At 43.9% G+C, this 21,444-nt stretch overlaps 1 protein-coding gene across 2 annotated transcripts in view; it reads left to right on the top strand.

Moving 5' to 3' along the window:
- Positions 1-9,553: 9,553 nt before the first annotated feature.
- LOC135205643 (signal recognition particle subunit SRP54-like) overlaps positions 9,554-21,444 on the top strand; it is a 203,839-nt gene continuing 191,948 nt past the window's right edge. For both annotated transcript variants that reach the window (XM_064236461.1, XM_064236459.1), the window contains exon 1: positions 9,554-9,706. The gene's annotated coding sequence lies outside the window, so the exon portion shown is untranslated. The remainder of the gene's footprint in view (positions 9,707-21,444) is intronic.

Raw genomic sequence — 21,444 nt, 5'->3', positions numbered from 1 at the left:
TATGTAATTAAATCAATTAAAGGGCATCATTCCTTCAGCAACTTTAAAAGTCTAAATATTTCCATGATTTCAGAAGTCTAAGTACTTCCCTGGTTCTAACTCACTTAAAGTAAATTGAAGGAATACAGCTCAATTACCACTCTATGTTTCTACTTACGTATACTGGTGAAAAAGAAAACACTTATACAAATTTTAAATATAAAAATTAATTCAATCAAATTTCAAAAATGTTAGGCAATAACTAAAATTTGGAAATTAATTTACAAGTGCTAAACAACAATAAACTTGAAAAGAATTCTAAGTAAATGCAAATTAAATCACAAGTGTTAAATTAATTTATTGTGCAATGATTAATTAATGAAAACAACTAAGTTAATTAAATTGTGAATGCAAAGGAAAACACAGAAAAATGGGGAAAATACCAAAATTGTGAAAAGCACCAATCACACAGAATATAAAATAAAAACACAACTTCAATAAGAAAATTGATAAATGCACAAGAATCACTTCAATAAGAAAAATGAATAAATGCATATAGAAATCACTTCAAATGAAACAAACACAAAACACAAAAAATTGCAATGTGTAAAGATTTAAACTTTTATCAAACCATTGTAACTATTAGTTGCAACTAATAAACTTTTCGCTAACACACATTACCTTGGTATACCAATTGTCTTTCTGCTGCAGCTTGTTTCACAATTCACTACACAATATGTCACGAAAGGCGCCGTGACACACTTGTACAATGTTTGTTCAGATTCCACCAAAAAAACACTAAATAATACTAAATAACTCTAAGAAATATCAAATCTGAAATCTAAAACTTACAAGTGACCAATGTCTAAGTTTAAAATCTTTACGTTATGTTAATATCAAATTAAAAGTGGCATGCACGCTCGCGCGCGCGCATGAGAGAGAGAGAGATCTAAACGCTATGAGGATTTAAGTCTGAATGCATCTCTTTTTTTACGGAAACTGGACAGTGGATCTGACACAAAACATTTTGGGCATGCAAAAGATGGTGCAATCTTTCTAGAAGCTTCTAATATGACGTAACTTTACAGAAAAATCGTGAAATCTGCACATGGTTATCGACAAAGAAGTATGCGTCTGAAACCAGTCATGAACGTACTATGCTCAGCAAAGACTTACTCGATTGAAGCAAAAGTCCCTATCAGACGTGATGACATGTTAGGAAAGCAAACGGAGGTCTCAAGTTCCTCTAATCTTGAGGTAATGACAAGTTACCAAAACAATTTCTAGCTTGGAACAGACAAAGTTAATCTCTTTCTTTCTTTACATTCTATGTTATATTAACTTTTTAAATTATGTTATGAGAAATCTGAACATACATTTTAAGACATCCTGTAACTCTAAGCTAGCTAAGGAATCTGAAAATGTTGCAAAACTCTATACATAACATTTCATACAGTCTAGGAGAAGATATATGCATTTTGAAAGTAGCAACATATAATATACCTCCCCCAGAAGATTGGTTATAACAGTGTTGAATCCAACAATTCGAAACGGGATAAGTAATCAGCAACTACTTTGTTTTTGCTACTAATGTGCTGCACTCGTAAGTTATATTGTTGCAAACACAAAGACCACCTGGTCAGCCTTTGATTATGTTTTTCAATTTTTCATTCACTGGATAAATGATAGTGGATTGTGATCAGCCAACACTAAAATTTCTTCATTCCTAGGTCTGTTCACATACACTTCAAACTTTTTCAATGCGGTGATTAAGGCCAAAGTTTCCTTCTTGATTGTCGAGTATACTTTCTGATGTTTTTTCAGTTTTGAAGACATGAAGCACACAGGATGGTAGATGTTATTTTCTTCTTCTTGAAGTAGAACAGCTCCAATGCCACAGTCAGAAGCATCAACTTGTATAACAAATTTCTTGTTGAAGTCTGGAGCTTGAAGTACTGGTCTTGAAGTTAAAATGGCGTTTACCTTCTCTAAGGATTCTTGACACTCTGGAGTCCAAACAAACTTAGCTTTGGGACTAGTTAAGTCTGTCAAGGGAGCTACTATGGCTGATAAATTTAGGCAGAAACAATGATAGAATCCAGCCATGCCTAAAAATCTCTGTAGCTGTTTCTTGGTGGTAGGTGGGGTAGCTTTATGGATACCTTCTACATTAGCATTTACTGGAGCAAGAAGACCTTTCCCAACTTCAAACCCAAGATACTGCACAGTTGCCTTTCCAAACTCACTCTTTTCTATGTTGACTGTTAGTCCTGCTTCTTTTAGTTTCTTAAGAACATTCCTCAGAATCTTCAGATGTTCTTCCCATGTTGTAGAGTAAATCACTATGTCATCCAGGTATACACCTACTCCTTCTATAGATCCTAGCAGTTGATCCATCACTCGGAATGTTGCAGGTGCATTCATCAGACCAAACAGCAGAACAGTATACTGATACAGTCCAAAAGGAGTAATAGAAGCTGACAGCATCTTGGCATTCTCATCTAAGGGAATTTGATAATATCCTTTCAACAGGTCTATTTTGGAAACAAACTTGGCTTTCCCAACATTATTAAGTAACTGATCTATAAGAGGCAAAGGATAATTGTCAGCCACACTGATAGAATTCAGTTTCCTATAATCAGTACACATTCTAAATGAACCATCAGGTTTTTCACTAATACACGTGGAGAACTGAAGTGACTTGGACTGGGTTCTGCTAATCCATGTTGCAGCAAATACTCAACTTCTTTCTTCAAAACATCTTGATGATAAGGTGATAAGCGATAGGCTCTTTGCTTGAATGGTTTTCAGCTTTCTTGAATCTTGATCTCATGCTTGGTCAGATCAGTACGCCTAGGTACATCTGCAAAAATTTCTGGGAAACTTCTAATCACTTCACTTAAATCTTTACCTTATTCAACACTCAGATGTTTCAGTTTATCCTACAAATTTTCCAAAATTGAAGAATTATTCATCTTGCTTTCAGCTCCCAATTCGTAGCCATCATCGTCTTCTGTAGATGAAGTTGTTTGTGTTATTGACAAAGTTTCAGTTTTAGTTTCTGAGAAAGAAGGTTTCAAGAGGTTCACATGTATCTTCCTTTGTCTTCTTCTTATTTCTGGTGTTTCAGTCACATAAGTTCTATCACTTAACTACTGAATTATCTTGTAATGACCTTGAAATTTATTAGTGAAGGGAAATCTCTCAACAGGTAAGAACACTAACACTTGTCGACCAACACTAAAACTTCTTAGCTTAGTTTTAGCATCATATCTCCTTTTCATTTTCTCTTGACTCACTTTCAGATTTTCTAAAGAGAATTTTCTAATCTCTTTCAACCTTTTCCTTAAGTTCTTCACATATTCACCTTGGCTTTCCTCTTGATTTTCTTTCAAATTTTTTGCAAGAATCTTCAACGGTCCTCTCACTTCTCTACCAAAAATCATTTCGTTAGGTGAACATCCCATACTTTCTTGATAAGCACTCTTAACTTCAAACAACATTAATGGTAAACCAACATCCCATTCTCTTCCTGTCTCAGAACAATACTTTGTCAGCATACTTTTCAATGTCTGGTGGAACCTTTCCAAGGCACCTTGAATTTCTGGATGATAAGCAGTTGATAACTGTTGTTTCACTCCTAACAAATTCATCACATCCTGGAATAACTTTGAAGTAAAGTTTGTTCCTCTATCACTTTGTACTAATTCTGGTTTACCGAACTTTGAGAAAAACTCCACAAGTTTTTCAGCAACTACCTTGGCATATATGTTTCTAACAGGGATTACCTCTGGATATCTTGTCACAGGACACATTAATGTTAACAAATACTCATTTCCCTTCTTTGTCTTCGGCATCAGTCCAACCATATCTATAATCACTTTGCTAAAAGGTTCTCCTATAACTTCTATAGGTTGTAGGGGGGCTTTCTTGGTGGTTTCATTCGGCTTTCCAGCTATCTGGCAGGTATGACACTCACGACAAAACCTGCTACCATCTTTGTGAAGTCCAAGCCAGAAAAAATATTTCATGATCTCCACAGTCTTCCTGATTCCCATATGTCCAGACTCATGAGCTACTGCTACCACTTGCCTCCTCAATGGATATGGAATCAAAATTTGATGATATTCGCCCCATAGGGCATCTCCTGGTATATCTGTAGGTCTATACTTCCTCATCAGCAAACCTTCTTTCAGATAATAACAGGTAGGAGTTTGTTGCATCTCTTCTCGATCAATAACTCTGAAGAACAAATCAGCTAATGATGCATCCTTCTTCTGCTAGTCCATTAGCTTCTCTCTTGTTACTTGACCAACTTCAAGGGTTGAATTCTCTATATCTGCTAAGTCAGCTACTGAAGTTTCACTACTGTCTTCGGGAACACTTTGACTACTCAGAGACTCCTCAGGAAAAACAGGTTGTTCTTCTTCGTCATTGTCTTCTTCATGGGAAATCTCTTCTTGGTCAGCACTAGGGGAAACATCACTTCCCTGGAACAATTCTTCTAAGCACAAAGATCCTTCACTTGATCTTTCTTGGGTGTGTAAATCCTCAGCTTCTTCACTTGCAGTCGTAGTCCTCTTCATACTTCTGGTAGTTACACAACTAGGAAACAGGTGGGTGTTATTCTTCTCCAACTCTACCATAGGACTTATCCTCAACGGTTTGTTTGTCACTACAGGACAAGGAATAAATGGCACACCACCAACTTCATTCCCCAACAGAACATGTAGTACACCTTCCACAGCCAGTGAGTCCTTTACAGCAAAATCAACATTCCCTGTCACCAATTCACATGACAGGTGTAAGCGGCATGTAGGAGTTACTTCCTCTTCTCCTATACCCTTCAAAATAACTAAATCTCCTGTGAGACTTCTCCAACTGAGGGTGAGCACCACGTACTACCACACTATGGTTACTCCCTGTATCATGTAATATCTTGACTGGTATCTGCACACTCCCTCCTTGAGTTGACACTATACCCTCATAGATATATGGCTAAAAAGCCTCCACACTGCTAAGCCACTCACTGCTTGAGGTTACATTTCCACTGGTTGCTAAACATTTAGCTTGTTTAGTTTCAGTCTTCTCTGGAGTCTGATTCTTTCCCACTCTGCTCTTCGTAGTTTGTTTCACCTGGTCACCTTTCACTACTTGACCAACTGGCTCTGACAGCTGTTGATTCCGGTAACATCTTGACTGAAGTGTCCTGCTCTTCCATACTTGAAACAGATAACATTAGGTTTCTGTAACTGTCTTTAAAAATTGGATGAGGATTTCACATTAGCTTGCTGAGGTGCATTACCTTGTGTACTCTTGGTAGTATCACTTGTAGGTTTCCCATTAAATTTGTTCCTGATATTTGGATGAGACTTAAAACCTGGGCGTTGACTCTGGTACTTGACATTGTAATTGCGTTTGCTACTAATTATATTGTAATCTTCACTCAGTGTAGCAGCTTTGTCAAGTTTCTTAACCTCTCTCTCTCTCTCTCTCAAATAGGCTCTTATATGTTCAGGAACTCCCCTAAGATACTGTTCAAGAACAAGAAATTCTTCTAACTCATCAAAAGTTTTAACTTTAGCAGCTTCTAACCAACGTTTAAAACACCTCACTTTATATACATAATCTAAGAAGGTTCCCTTCTCATCTTTTCTTAAACTTCTGAATTTTTCATTGTAGTACTCTGGGGTTATCTGGTGAACTTGTAACACTGTGTTTAAGTACCTTGTAGTCTTTACACTGATCAGCTGTTAAGGCTAGATCACAGTTTATATGAATGCAAAGTTATGCCCTTTGGAATGAAGAATGCGGCTGCCACCTTCCAAAGACTGATGAATCGTATCACTCAGGATTTGGAAGGTTGCGTCGTGTATATTGATGATTTGGTGATATATAGTGATGATTGGAAGTCTCATTTGGCAAGACTTGAAGCTTTGTTTAAGGCTTTGAGGAAAGCCTGTTTGGTAGTTAACTTGAATAAGAGTGATTTTGCTCAGGCCACAGTTTTGTATCTTGGACATGAGGTAGGTCTGGGCAAAGTTGCTCCTAAGAAAGCTAATGTAGAGGCTGTAGCTAGCTTTCCTGCTCCTCAAAACAGGAAAAGGGTTAGGAGGTTCCTAGGAATGGTCGGGTACTACAGGAGGTTTATATAGAACTTCTCTGAAATTGCAACTTCTTTAACAAATTTATTAAAGAAAGGAGTAAGGTTTGTATGATCCAAGGAATGCCAAGAAGCCTTTGAAAAGTTAAAGGCAGTCTTGACTAATTATCCTTTGCTGCAATCTCCAAATTTTGATCTCCCCTTCAGATTAGCGACAGATGCGAGTGACGCGGGACTTAGAGTGGTTCTTCTCCAGGAGGATGATGCAGGGATGGCTCATCCCGTTGCTTACTTTTCGAGGAATATATCACCGGCAGAGACGAGATATTCAACTATTGAAAAGGAAGCCTTATGTTTAATAAAAGCCTTAACTCATTTTTCAGTTTATTTGAGTTAATCACTTCATCCTATTTTGGTCTACACAGACCATAATCCTCTAGTGTTTATCCAACGGTTTAAGGGCAAAAATATAAGGTTGATTAGGTGGAGTCTCTTTTTGCAGGAATATGACCTTCAAATTAGGCATATAGCAGGGAGGGACAATGTTATACCAAAAGTTTTATCTAGGTTCTTTTAGGAGTAAGAAGTAGGCTGCAGTTTGGTCTCTAGGCTAGGTATTAATGACTTTTTCTTTCCAGGTTTCGGTTTGATTTCTTTTGTTTACTCTGTATTGATTATTTGATTTATTTCTAGTACTACTTAGAGTAATTAATTTGAGTATTTCAAATAACTAATTTAAGTTTTGCCATTTCTTTCAGTTTTTTACCTAAAAAAAAAGATTTTTTTCTTTTTGGTGGGGAGGTATTATAAATTAACGTAATTTATTCAGTTTTGACGGTCCCTTTTTAAAGTAAGTTTTTCTAGTTAAATCCAGTTTCTTTTGACTCTCTCTCTGAACACTGGATATGGGTCTTTTGCCTCTCCTTAGGGGTTGCTATTGATTTATGTTTGTACTCCGCCCATGAAGTTTGTTTCATTTTTTCATGTTTGTGATGGTGATTTGGCTTTTCGTCGTCTGTGCCACGTCATATTTTGACCCTCTCCCGGAGCTTTCGAGGGGGCCTTGTGGCATTAGTTCAGGAGTTCTGTACTTGGCTCCACCATAGAAGGACCAGTGTGTTGTATTATTGGCAGTCAACGGCAGTGCATGTATTTTTGGGTAGAGGATACTTCCTTTTGCACACCTGGATTGTATTGCATAACTCGAGAGTGACCCTGTGTGCTCGTGCCCTTTGTCCGAAGCTGGATTGCTTGGGGCCTATTGTTGGAGGCTTTCTACAGCCCTTTATAGTTGGAGTAGAGCTAAGCATTTGCTCTCGTGAATGACCCGTAGTGTAGTGCGAGCGTAATATACGCCCTGTAATCTGCTGCCTCTGCCTGTACACTGCACCCTTGGAGTCGTGAGGAGGCCCTCTAGTGGCAGAGAAGAAAAAGCCCACTTTATTATTATTAGCATTATTAATTTATTTTCTTCATGTGATGGAGCAGCAACCCCTTATTTTAGTAAAGACATCTTTTACATGAAAATAACTGTGTCAGCGTCTGCATTTAACTGCATAAAAACGCCCTTGGATGACTTTAAGTGTTGCTTTATGGACTCAACCTATTGAGTTATTTATGTTTTATACTGTTATACGAGTATGTATTTAGTACAATGTACTTTGTTAAAACAATTTGTGAAGATTTAGGTTAAGATATAGGTTAAGGTTTTCCCCCTTTTGAATCTCCATCTATCGTATGCTAGGGAAAGAGTGTTTTTCTTACTTCCACGGCTTACTTTCTCATACTCCTTGGCATGCTAGTTAGGTAGGCGATTGTAGAGGTGACTGATTTGGTGTTGTGTGTGCTTGTTGTGCTTTTCTCCCCATCATTCAGTTTTCAGAGGGGTTCTTTTGTTATGTTAAGTTTTAAGTAATGAATTATTGTTAATCTTTAGTTTGTGGTTTGGTGTATCTTCTCTGAGATTGTACTCTTTAAGTGTTGGTTTGTCAGGGATCATACTCTTTTTGTGGTACTGATCTGAAATCTGAAATATCAGGTCCAAAAGAACTTTAACTTCAGACCATCGTGAAGTTCTTAACAATATATATATATATTATATATATATATATATATATATAATATATATATATATATATATGTGTGTGTGTGTGTGTGTGTGTGTATATATATATATATATATATATATATATATATATATATATATATATATCCACAAATATCATTTGATATAAACTTCAAATACCTTGGGAACAACTTTAACCCACAGAAATGTATAATTGTTGGTCCTTATAGACTCGAGGAGGGTGATTCGAGAATTGATTGCGTTGGGAAGCTCTGGAACATACGAGCACATTCACGATGTTCTGGTTGTGTTCTATTGAGCGTTCACTACACCTCTCCACCTGCTTACACATAAGGTTCGACAGAAAGCAATGAGACCATTTGTTTCTTTGAAGTGGTACACTAATACGCTGTATTAGTTTTGACATCTGATTAACAAGTATAATATTATCATCTGCGCACAATTACTACTTTTTATTTGCAATAATCTGTAAAATAGGATGCTCGCAGAAGGAAAATGTGAAAACTAGTGCTACATGTCAAGTTAAATCTCATTTGATTACTATTATTTTCCAAGTCACCCATTTAAAATAAACATATATTGACTGAATATCAATATTTCAGTGAATCTGGAGATTGTCTTACTTATGAATTACATTTCAACATGTAATGAATGTCCCAAAACAAAACAAAAAATCTATACGTAGCAGGGTCCTACGTCATATTGTCAATTAAGTTCGAAGCTCCTATTCTAAATCCGTTTTGTACAATACACGCCATATTTCCGTAATCTAAGATCACAGAAATTCTTCAGTAATTTCATCAGACACTTGCGCTATGGAAAAATAACGTAAAGATAAAATGTGTCCCTTTGAAAAACGATGCAGAATAGGTTTGTGGGCAAAACATCACGGGCTGCTCTACGAGCAAGAGCTCGTGCTGGCATAAGGTCAGCTTAATCTAAAACAAGGTCAAAACTTCTTGAAATCCCATTATATGAGCGCTGGATATTTATTATTTCTATAATAATAATAATAAAAATGTGTATTAGGCACAATATTGTTTTAGAATGCTGTATTACTAGAAATGTTTAAAGTTTGAAATATACTGTATAATTCTGCGATATGGAAAATCAATAACATCTACTCACCAGATCCACTACAAAAGCAAAAACATTTTGTGAATAAGCTGGCAGTGCAGGTGCAATTTATATTAATAGAATGCGCTTTTATTTACATCTTGCGACGACTGAACTTTCCAGCTGGAGCTGTAGTACTGAGGGGATGCTTATTTAAACTTTTACTGTGAAACACTAGTGCAAGCCTACGCCATACAAGAGAGAAATTCCAGAAAATAATAAAAAAAAGTACAGTTGAGCCATGAAAGATACTCTTATTTTATTAAGAGTAAGATATTTTATTTCATAATCATGAAATCTAAGATAAAGTAATACCACCAGTGTCGTACTTTAAGACTCATGTGAACTTTGAAATAAGTATCGAGACAGACGAACTCTTGTTTGTGTTAGTGACATTTCTTCAAGTTGTTAAAATTTATCCTGTAAGTGTTTATTTATTAAATTTTACACCGCTTAATTTTTCGAGCTTACTATTATATTGGTCTGTGGGACTCATGATAAAAGGAATAGATGGGTTCTGTAAGCGATGAGATTGGTAAATATGTAGCACAGCCTTGACTAGCATGGCAGTAGAGAACGAACTCGCCAGCCTTTAGGTAGGTACCTATCCTAGGGTCGTCTTCTCCTTCAAAAATCCCAAGGGTAGACTTATTACGTATTAGAGAGTAGATACGCAATTATTAGATAGCCCTCGGATGAAGGAAATATTGTGAATAAAAGCCGTGAAAGCGTAGAGTGCAACGCTAGCTAGTAGGTACCTAGGTAGTTGCGTTAGCCAGCTTTAACATCTGTACGTAGAGTTAGCCTAAGCCACTAGCCTAATGTAGGGTTAGGCAATGTGCAGAGCCCTTCTTAGAATTACCCTGGTTTTATATGACAGTGTCATAATGCGTTATAACCGAGGCGAGCTCTCCATTCCAGGAAGACCTACTACCTATAGACCAGGGTAAAGTGCCGCTGTACGGACAGGCGGACACCTGTACCATGGCGCAGTCACTTTACCAAAAAATAACTTGGTAGATCCTAGGCCGTATTCCATGGTGAACTAGACTTTGGCACGTTTTCTTCAGAATTTTACCTCCTGAACGAGAATTTAAAGTAATAATTTTTTGGCCGGCTGTAATTAACCTGTAATAATATACAATTTACCCTTGAACTCTATCCTACGGTAAGGGGGACTGATGGGAATATGGGGTTTTGGTAATAGGGTAAAACACCGCATGGCCTGCAGCAGGCCAACGACTATCAATGCATGCCATCCTCCGAAAAAGTACATTATAACGCGTCCTGACACCGGAGATGGGCATCAGTCGCGACTTGTTGTTGGTGAGAAGTAAGTATGTTCTCCAAAGTTAGAAATTAAGGCCAAATTTTAAGATTTAAACAGGGTAGTGAAAAGGATGTCCATGGCAATGGAAATCTCACCAAAACGCTTTCGAAATTTTTACTTGCGCTTCAATATTTTAGAAGATTGACGCCATCTCGATGTTTACGGAGTCGCTTGTGTCAACAAACTTCCCATTTCCTGTGATAACTCCGCACACCACTTGTACCCACAGACGCTGGGGCACTTTCATCACAACAATCGGAACATGGTCCCTTACCAGGACGTTTTTAAGGAAACAACTGTTTTGGTAGAAGAAGACGACGAAGCGTGCACTTAGATAATTTTTTAGATAAATAGTAATACATCAATATTTTACATATTTATGATGATTAACCTCTTCATTACCGAAAGTTTGTTTGGAGGTAGGTGGGTACCACCATTCAAGTCTACTACACCGCACCGGGTGCATAAAGGTGGTACGCATAGTACCACCAAAACTCCTCTTTTCAGATAGGGACTTCCAATCATTCTGTAATTTCGGTTGAAGAGTTTGGAGCAAAAATAAAAAACAGTATGACACGATGCCAGACGTATGATGAACCCAAAAAAATATTATTACTGCTTATAGTAGTGTGTAGGTGACAGATGAACTGCGTCTCAACAAAAAATCACAAAACCAGACAAGCGTAAACATGTAATAACTTCTACCCAAGTAAAAAACCAGTTGTATCATTATTTACTGTATTTATTTATTTATTCACTTATTACATTTTACAAATAAAAGATATGAACACCAGATAAATGAAGGTAGAAATAAAGCCTTATAGTAACTTTATATATAAAAAACCAAATCAGAGAAAAAGCGAAAAAGCGATTTTTTCTGAGGACAAGAAACTTGAAAAATTAGTTTAGATACCCCTGATGCCCCTAAAGTTGTTTTCTGTGATGAAACTAATCTTAGAAAACGTAGAAAATGACATCAACCAATTTTTGAAAGATATACTATAAAATTTGCGATTTCCATATTTATTGGCAGGGCTTTCGCTTTAGCTTTTGCTCTTTTTTTTTTGTTATTACGTGCTTATTTACTGTTCTATTTTGATAATACTTTATGTGCATGTTCCAGGTGCGATATACCAACATTCTGTAAGACCGAATTTCTATTCAAGACCGTAGTTTTCTCACCGACCACCAGTGTCCCTTGTACAAGGGACACTGAGTTTCACATTTTTTTTCATAAAATCATTTATTTTCCCTGTAGGATGACAAAACTAACAGAGAATATGCATTATTACAGTGCTAATAATACCTGATAATTTCACTAGCCTGTCTTGATTAGTGTATTTTTGGCAAATATTTTTATGATCGGCACCCCTCCAAACTGGAGTCACTACCGAGAGATTCAGTTCGGCAGCGAACGCAATGTTTACATTCTGCTCACCCACCCGGTAAAGAAGGGGTTAATTTGAAAATATTCGTTATTGAAAAAGTAACTCTATTCTGACTCAAATTTAAGTAATTATTTTTCGGAATTAGAACGTTCTTTAAAGTCCTTTATTATGACGTAACGACATCTTGACTTTCGTACCTATTATAAATAATTGCTGTACTCAACTGTCTTGCAGAACAGTTTACCAGTTATTCATGCAGATTGTTATCAGCTATTCATGTAATTGTTATAATCGTATTGCACATATATATCTTTATTATTTTCTTTTTGGATATATGAAGATGCTTTACTGCCGGATTATCGCCGTAGTGTGACGCAATCGTTTTCGGTCCCTGGGCTTGTCTGTTTTCGCACCATAAGAAATCATGGGGCCGAATTTGCAATGACCTGAAAGTTGTTAAAAGAGGAAAGTTAGCATTGAGGGGCATATGTTTTCATTGAGAAAAATACAAATTTATTCAATAGCTAGCTTGTAAAAAATGCTTGATTACAAAAAACTTGATTGACAACTAAGCAGCATACCTACTATGGGTTTCAGAGGCAGTGCAAGCAAGTTTTTTGGCAATATTTCTGTAACGAACACTCGTATCAAACGAGATTTGTTCCGATACGTAATACAAACCATCGGTCCTTTAACAATAGGAAGTAGCTAGCGGCAGCTGGAACGGTCGTAAGCTTCGAACAAGGGGAGAACGGTAGTTAACTGCTTGTCCGATCGTCGCGCGGCAGGTAAACAAATCACTTTTGCTTTCGGCCGTGTGTGGATAGGACGTGCTCGTCATCGCTCTGCCCGCTTTGTCGTTTGCTTTGAGTTTTGAGTATATGCCCTCTTTTCCTAGTGTGATTGAGAGTAATTGTAAGTACTTTGCATTTCTTTTGTTCATTAATGATGAGTGAGGAAGAAATGGAGGATTTCGCCCGCGCCCCCCAGATCCCGCCCGTAGAGTGTGTCCCGGCGGGCTGGAGGGGCGTAGATGTGGCGGATTCAGATCATTTGTGGATGTTGATCCACACGAGGTTTGTACTCGTTGTCGGGGGCGAGAGTGCTCCCGCAACGAGCCATGTGTAAAACTTGGATGCATTGGTCCGAGGCGCAGTGGGTGCTGACGAGGGCAGGAAGAGACTTAGGCCGCCCAAGAAGTCATCGGAAAGTCCAGTGACTCCTTTGGTAACGGATACTTCGTCCTCTTTCCTGCCCCCCGGCCAGCCCCCACGTTTCGCGCCTTCCCCTGCGGGGGGGGTAGCGGAGTCCTTCTCCTCTCTCGATCCGTCGAGTTGTGGAGGAGGGCGCCCGCTACCCGGACGTCCAGTTGTACTCGGGGTCTTCCGTCCGCTCTGGGTGGGGTTCTTTCTCCCCCAAGCGCGAGGGGAAACCCCTCTAACTAACCCGACTGTTGCTTCCGCAGGTGTGCCATCAGCGAAGGACGACCTGGGACAGGTGTGGGAGTCGCTGGGACTGCAGGGAGTGCCTAGCATACAGGGGAATTGATTCAGCGGTTGGCAAGGGGTCGGCAGTGGTCACTCATGGTACGGTAACCACTACTACCACTACAATTTCTACACCAGCATATGAGATGCCACCGCACTTGGTGTACACACCCCATGTCATGTCGGTAACACCCACGGCTGCAATTCAAAAACCAATTCCTGCCGTGCCAAAGAGGACGGTGCCACCGCCACCTGGGTTCTTTGTATTGCCGACCCCGGACCCTTCCGCTGCCCAAAGAGTACCCCCCTGGACCTGCGCCAGTGCCGAGGATGACGGTAGCTGCCGACAGGACGCCTGGCTCTCCTGTGGTACCTGCCGTGCCTCCGCCGTACCTGTTGCTGTCCCTGCTGCTCATTCCCTTTCAGATCAGGTTCCTGCTGCTCATTCCCTTGCAGAGTTCCTGCCATTCCTGCTGTTCCCGGACCTGTTCCTGTTGTTCCTGCTGTTGGTGGTGCTGTCACAGTCTCAGGTCTTCGGACAGGTGCAGTCGGGCCCTGTTGCTTCGGCAACTGCCCCGGCTCCCTCCTGGATGGAAGACCTGACGTCTGTCCTGCGGAGCCTGGCGAAGAAGAAGAGGAAGAGGAAGAAGGTGTCGTCGTCGTCTTCGTCGTCTTCTTCGTCGTCTGCTGCCTCTCCTTCCCCTTCGACTTCTAAGGCTAAACAGCCGAAGAAGAAGAAGGCTGCCTCCTCCCCCCTAAGAAGACTCCTTCGGGATCTTCTAAGGGCCCGGCTCGCTCAGGCGAGTCGGGGAGCTCTTCTGCTGGTCCTCCTGTTCCTTCGGGAACGGGGCCCGTCGCTTCTTCTGCAAAGAAGAAGTCGACGGGGACCAGAGGTGCACCAGCCTCGGCTGGTGCGTCCTCACCTGGTGCTAGCGGTTCTGCCGCTAAACCAGGTTCCGTCTCGGCCGCTTCTCGTTCGCGAGAAGCACCGAGTGGACGCTCTTCCAAGGGAGACCGTCCAGCCAAAGTTTTGACGCCCGAGCTCGCTCGCCGTCAAGACAGCGGCGCGGAGCAGAAGACTGGCGAGAGTCGTGCACACGACTTTCTCGCCAGGCCAGTGGACGCTCTCGCAGCGATCAACTGGTCTGCTCGGGCTGACGTGACGGTCGCTGACCAGCCACGGGTTGAGGCGAGGAAGGAGGTCCCCGCGGCGCCGGTACCAGCCACGGCTGGTACCAGCGGCTCGACGCGCCGAGAGGAGGACGCTGGCCGGTCTCGACGCGACAGAGAGCCTAGCAGGTCACCCGTCCGCCGCTCCCGATGGGACCGGGCGGAGACGGTGACCAGCGGCCAGCTCGCCTGACGCTAGAGATCGGTCCTCGACGTTCTCAGCCGAGCCTATCGCCCCAGGCTAGCGGCAAGGCTAGGCCTGCTGCTCGACCGTCACCGCGGGGTGACGATCAGCAGCAGCCCTCCAGCACGCTGGTCCTGCCAGCGAGCGAGGGGGAGCGTCAGGTCTGCCTCTCCATACCTTCAACCTCCTCGGGCTATACCGGGAGGAGCGAGGTTACCGAGGAGCGATCACGAGAGGTGCGCCGCTCGTGACCCAGCTATGACGCCGTAGGTGGCTCAGGCACGGTTTTAGGACCGACCAGACATACGCGCAAGTAGTTGGAGGCGACCGTCAGGGGTCTGTCGCTGTTCCTCCTTCTGAAGGAGGAGTATCGCGGGACATGCTCTTGCTGGAGGGACTGACGGTCCTACTCCACAAGACGCAGTAACTCCCGAGATACAGAGGAACTTTGCAGAGGTCATTAAGCTGATGGCGTCTGCATAATGACCTTGCGGAAGGACGCCGCTACCACGGCAGCCCAGCCCACGTCCCGGCTCGAATCATTTTGGGGTCCCCAAGAGGGAGCCCAAAATGATGGTGGGGTTTACCACGATCAGAGCTTGCAGACTCAGTCCTGGATCAGGTGGAGAATCTCGTCTCAGGACGGGAGGACTCGCTAAAGTCCGGACGGTCTTCTAAGCTGCTTCCTCCTCCTCTACAGCGGCAGAGGCGATTCTACGTGCCTTCGGAAGACCCGATACTGCCGAAAACAGGTTAACCCGGAGGTTTTAGCGAGGCTGACTCCAGGTGTCCCTGCAGCAGGCTCCTGTCGGAGAACCTATGGTTCTCGCAGCAGGAGGCACTTGCCCTGGAATCTACCGCTATGGCAGCATTCCAGGCAGTTTCCTGGTTGGATTTGTGGTCCCTCACAATATCCAAAGTAGCGGCGGCTCCGGGAGTTCTGCTCTCGAAGACGACGCTTCTTTTAGGAGACTGTGCCAGTCTGGAGGAAGAGCGATCTCTTACCTCGCCCATCAGACTGCTAACCTGTGGGCCAACTTGGTTCTTCGACGTAGGGACGCAGTCCTTACCCGAGTGACCAAGGAGGCCGGGCGTGAGGCGGCACTCGGGCTTCGAAAATGGACCTCTTAGGAGTTTTCCCCAGCTCTCTTTCCTGGAGAGATGGTGGACGCTGCGGTGGAAAGGCGGCGCACTGACGACAGTGACCGCTTAGTTCACCAGGCAGTCTCGAAGGTTACTGGGCAATCTCGAGCGACTGCGGCCAAAACCAAAGAGCTTGGCTAGCGCTTCCACGGCGGCGAAGACGGTTGCACCGTTCCAAGCCCCGTGTGAAGACTCCTGTTGTTTCAACTTCTGCTAGAGGAGGGCCGTAATCAGCCCTCCTCCCAGCCCTCCTTTCCCCGAGGAGGTGGTGGAAAGAAGTCGAAACGAGGAGGGAAACGCTAGGGACGGCGTTCCCCTCACCTGCTGCCGGAAGTGGGGGGGTGCCTGGCGAGCCATTGGGCGGACTTGGCAGCGCTACGGCGCGAGAAACTGGATAGTAGACGTCCTTCGGGAGGGGTATATCTACTACCCTTCGAGTCTCGGCCCCCCCTCATCTCCAAACCGGTCCATCTACAGACCTATGTCCGGGGATCAGCAAAGGACAACGCTCTTCGACAGGAGATCAAGACCATGCTGGCGAAACGAGCTGTAGAAATCGTGGAGGACCAGTCACCGGGCTTTTACAGCCGCCTCTTCCTAGTGGAGAAGGCATCGGGGGGGCTGGCGTCCGGTGATAGACCTCTCTCCCTGAACCGCTTCGTTCGCACGACGCGGTTCACGATGGAGTCGGCACGCTCGGTGCTCGACTCGATCAGGGGGAACGATTTCATGCTTTCAGTGGACTTGAAGGACGCGTATTTTCAAATACCCATCCATCAGTCCTCCAGAAAGTACCTCCGCTTCATCTTCGACGGGACGGTGTACCAATTCAGGGCACTTTGTTTCGGTCTCTCAACCGCCCCACGGTGTTCACGCGAGTGTTCACTCTGGTGTCAGCTTGGGCCCATTCGCACGGGATACGTCTTCTGAGGTATCTCGACGATTGGCTAGTCCTGGCGAGCTCCCGCTCGCAGTTGCTACAGGACAGAGATCGACTCCTCAAGTTTTGTCGCGATCTGGGGATCGTGATAAACTACGAGAAGTCCGATCTCGAACCCAAGCAGAAGATGAAGTACCTGGGTATGCTGATAGACACGGTAGCAGGGCAGGTCTTTCCCGCAGACTTGCGTATCAGCAAATTCAGGGAGGCAGCCGGCCGGTTCCTGTCTCGGCAGGAACAGGCAGCACAGCAATGGCAAGTCGTGATTGGCCATCTGTCGTCACTCGAGAAGTTAGTCCTCACGGGCGTCTTCACCTGCGGTCTCTCAGTGGAGGCTAAGGGAGAGTTGGTCTCAGGCCAAGGATCCTCCTTACTTTCCGTGGCTATCACGGGACAAGGTGATGCAGGACCTAGCCTGGTGGCTCGACGACAAGAACCTCTTAAGAGGAGTGCCTATACACACTCCCCCCCGGAGATGCTTCTGTTCTCAGACGCATCAACCGAGGGATGGGGCGCACACCTGGAGGAGTTGCTGACTGCAGGTGTGTGGGACCATCACGAAAAGCACCTTCACATCAATGTCCTGGAACTCAAGGCGGCATTCAACGCTCTCCGAGAGTTTCAGGACCGCTTGGTGGGACACTCAGTGGTGTTGATGTGCGACAACACCACAGTAGTGGCATATGTCAACAAGCAGGGGGGGCTAGTGTCTCTTCCGCTCCATCAGTTGACGGTGCAGGTGCACGAGTGGGCCACGGCTCACTCGATAGAGCTGTCAGCACGCTACATTCCAGGCAAGAGGAATGTAGTAGCAGACAAGCTCAGCCGTCGGGATCAGGTGATGGGAGGGACCGAATGGGCTCTACACCAAGACGTGGCGGAAAGGCTCTTCAACCTGTGGGGCGACCGGTGGCGTAGACCTGTTCGCCACCCGGCACAACAGAAAACTCAGGTTTTCTTTTCAGCTGTGCCGGACCCATGGGCAGCTGCAGAGGACGCTCTCCAACACCCCTGGGACAACCTCTTCGCCTACGCCTTTCCTCCCTTCTGTCTTCTGTCTGATTCGGAAAGTGATCAGTCGAGCGCTGGTCACTCCCAATCTCAGAATGATCCTGGTGGCTCCCAAACGGCCTCAAGCCGTTTGGTATCCGGACCTGCTGGCTCTTCTTGCGGACGCACCGAGAGAGCTACCCAATTGGCACAACCTTCTAGCCCAGCCACATGTAGAACGGTACCACCAAGCAGTCCAGTCCCTTCAACTTCACGGCTGGCTGTTATCACCATCTCTTGCGAACGAGAGGCTTTTTTTTCTCGTAGCGCAGCAACAGAGATGGCTGGACACGTCCGACAGTCCTCTGCAGCTGTGTACCAGGGGAAGTGGGCTGTCTTCTGTGGTTGGTGTCGTAGACAGGGTCTGTCTCCTCTCAGAGCCACTCTTCAGCAGGTAGCGGATTTCCTCGTGTTTCTTCGCCGAGAGAAGCTCCTCTCAGTACCCACAGTTAAAGGATATAGAGCCGCCCTGGCTCTCGTCCTAAAACTGAGGGGACTGGACATCTCGAATTCGTTCGAGATCTCCTTGCTAATGAGGAGCTTCGAAAGGTCTTGCCCACCCAGGGAACTCAGGCCCCCACCCCCTGCGTGGGATGGTGACTCTCGCCTTAGGAGTTTGACTCGAAGACCCTTCGAGCCACTCCGAGAGTCGTCAGACAGGGATCGACCCTCAAGACCCTCTTCTTGCTGGCCCTGGCATCGGCGAAGAGAGTAGGGGAACTACAATGTCTTTCTTATGATGTTAAACACACCAGAGGCTGGGGATCTGTGACGCTCGATTTCGTCCCGAACTTCGTAGCCAAGACTCAGAATCCGTCGATCCCTGACGACAGGTTCGAGTCTTTCACGATCCCCTCCCTTCTGGACTTCACCGATAACGATGCGGATGAGATGCTGCTTTGTCCTGTGAGGGCGCTACGGCGCTATCTGAAGAGAACTCGACACCTCAGGCCTGAGTGTCGACGCCTCTTCGTTAGCACTGGGGTACCAAGAAAGAAGTTCCAAGAACACGCTTTCTTTCTTTGGTGCTGCGTGAGGTGATCAGGAGAGCGTACGAGGCTGATGGTAGCGACGACATCCGTACGCTCCGACCGAGAGCCTACGAAGTCAGAGGTATCGGACCCTCCTTAGCGTTCCGTAAGAACTTCTCCGTGGCGCAGGTCCTGAAGGCAGGTGTCTGGGCCAACCAGACCACCTTCACGTCCTTCTACCTTCGGGATATTGCCCACAAGTCCTTGGATACTTTTTCCTTGGGACCTGTGGTGGCTGCTCAACACGTTGTGTAAGCTTACCCAGCACCCGAGCAGGCAGAACAGCATCGATTCCTGGTATGACTGGGAGAATGAATGTGCGAATGAGAGTGTGACTGGCTTCTCTTCACCATCTTTCTCTACCTCTACCTGTGGGCAGAGGGATACGGTCGTTACCACGCTGGAAGGAAGTCAGATGCAGGTAAGCTACTCAACCGAGCTCCATCCTATCTCTTTAACTAGAGATAGGAGTGTATATCCACCACTTTCTCCAACAAGGGGGAGAAAGTGGATGCCGACATGAGACAAACCCATTGCTTTATATTTGCTCATGTAAAGGAAAAAGTTCTTACAATGCTAGTACGAAGAGATACGCTTGCCTCTCTCTTAGTACTCGGCCCAGAGGTCTGACCATTGATCCTGCGGTGCACACCCCGATCAATTGGACAGAGGCTTGGATCCCTCCCTCGCTCTTACGACCAGGGAGGCATTCCAGGATGGACGAACACCAGTCTGTTCATCAAAAGACTCAGATTCCTCCCACCTCCACGAAGTGAGTCTTCCTATTGTTAAAGGACCGATGGTTTGTATTACGTATCGGAACAAATGACAATTTGTCGAAAATTGCATTTTTCCTAACTATACAAACCTGAGGTCCTTTACATATAGTCCCTCCTCATGCCACCCCTCACTCTGCGTATTTTGCATGGGCCAAAACAAAAGCAAAAGTGATTGTTTACCTCCCAGTCGCGCGGCGCGCGACGATCGGACAAGCAGTTAACTACCGTTCTCCCCTTGTTCGAAGCTTACGACCGTTCCAGCTGCCGCTAGCTACTTCCTATTGTTAAAGGACCTCAGGTTTGTATAGTTAGGAAAAATGCAATTTTTGACAAATTGTCATTTTGCTATAGTGCATTACACCCAGTGCCGTAATTTATAAGGGTATCGTGAATCATTAATCGTAAAGAATAACGACACTTGTCCTTGTACCAAGAGACAAAAACTCCATTATTCAGAAATGGATACGAACATGCATAAAAAGCTCCACCTACCCTCTCCCCCCCACCTCCACCGCCACCCCTGTCCTTCCTTCCTTCACCTTACTTTCTCTCTCTCTCTCTCTCTCTCTCTCTCTCTCTCTCTCTCTCTCTCTCTCTCTCTCTGTTGCCAATTGGTGTGTTCACCCTCCAAACTGGGTGTAAGACTTACACAAAACGTGGAAATTGGTGAAATTAGGCTATGTATTGGAGGTATATATACATAAATATTAAAGCAATTATATAATTATTGCATTACTATGACAACTAGAATTCATGGAAACAGTTTATAATAATGCATCGGCGTATGTGTGAAGCTCCACTAATGTGGCAACGATGATTTTGCCATTCTTAGCATGCAAACATTAAAGGTTACTTTGTTCATGAAACTTACCTGTCAGATATATATATAGCTGTATTTTCTGAAGTCCGACAGAATTTTAAAAACTTCCGACACACACAGTGGTCGGCCAGGTGGTTAGTACCCATTCCCGCCGCTGGGAGGCGGGTATCAGGAACCATTCCCATTTTCTATTCATAATTTTTCTGTCGCCGGTGCTGAAAACACCTGTTTTCAGTACCTCCGTCTTAGGATTTTGGAAACTTCATTGCCGCTAAGTATCCTAATTGTCTTTTGATTTATTTACTTGGATTTGTGGCTAGGCATACGCTATCTTAAATTGATTTGAATTTGATTCATTTTTGCATAAAATATCTGAATCTAGTTAGGCTAGTTTCAGACGGGGTTGTCTGCAAAGATAGGGTGTGGCTACCGAAAGCTTCGGTAGATCCGCACTTGGTATGCACGAGGGGTATGGGTCATGCTTCTTTGTTGAGATTTGTCATGGAAGGAGTGTGAGACTTTGTCTATTCCGTAAGGAAGACGTATGATTCGTATGTACGCAATTAATCAGTAATCATGTCTAATTCCGTAAGGAAGACGTATGATTCGTATGTACGCAATTAATCAGTAACAAAAGTCAGGGTAGTGAACCTGCTAAACTTCCTGTAGACTTTATTTTGCCTAACCCTGTAGTATGGCCTACGGGCTATGAATATGTCTACGAGAGGTGCTCGCTCTCCTTCATTGCTGTGAAGTGCTACTCTGTAATTGTTACTCCTAACCCTGCAGTGTTGCCTTCGGGCCCGTAAGCAGTGTCTGTAGAGGAATTGCCCTTTCT

The sequence above is a fragment of the Macrobrachium nipponense genome, chromosome 24 (genome assembly GCF_015104395.2).
Source record: "Macrobrachium nipponense isolate FS-2020 chromosome 24, ASM1510439v2, whole genome shotgun sequence".
Taxonomy (NCBI): Eukaryota; Metazoa; Arthropoda; class Malacostraca; order Decapoda; family Palaemonidae; genus Macrobrachium; species Macrobrachium nipponense.
The sequence above is the reverse complement of the archived record's forward strand: the minus strand, read 5'-3'. Positions and strand labels throughout refer to the sequence as shown.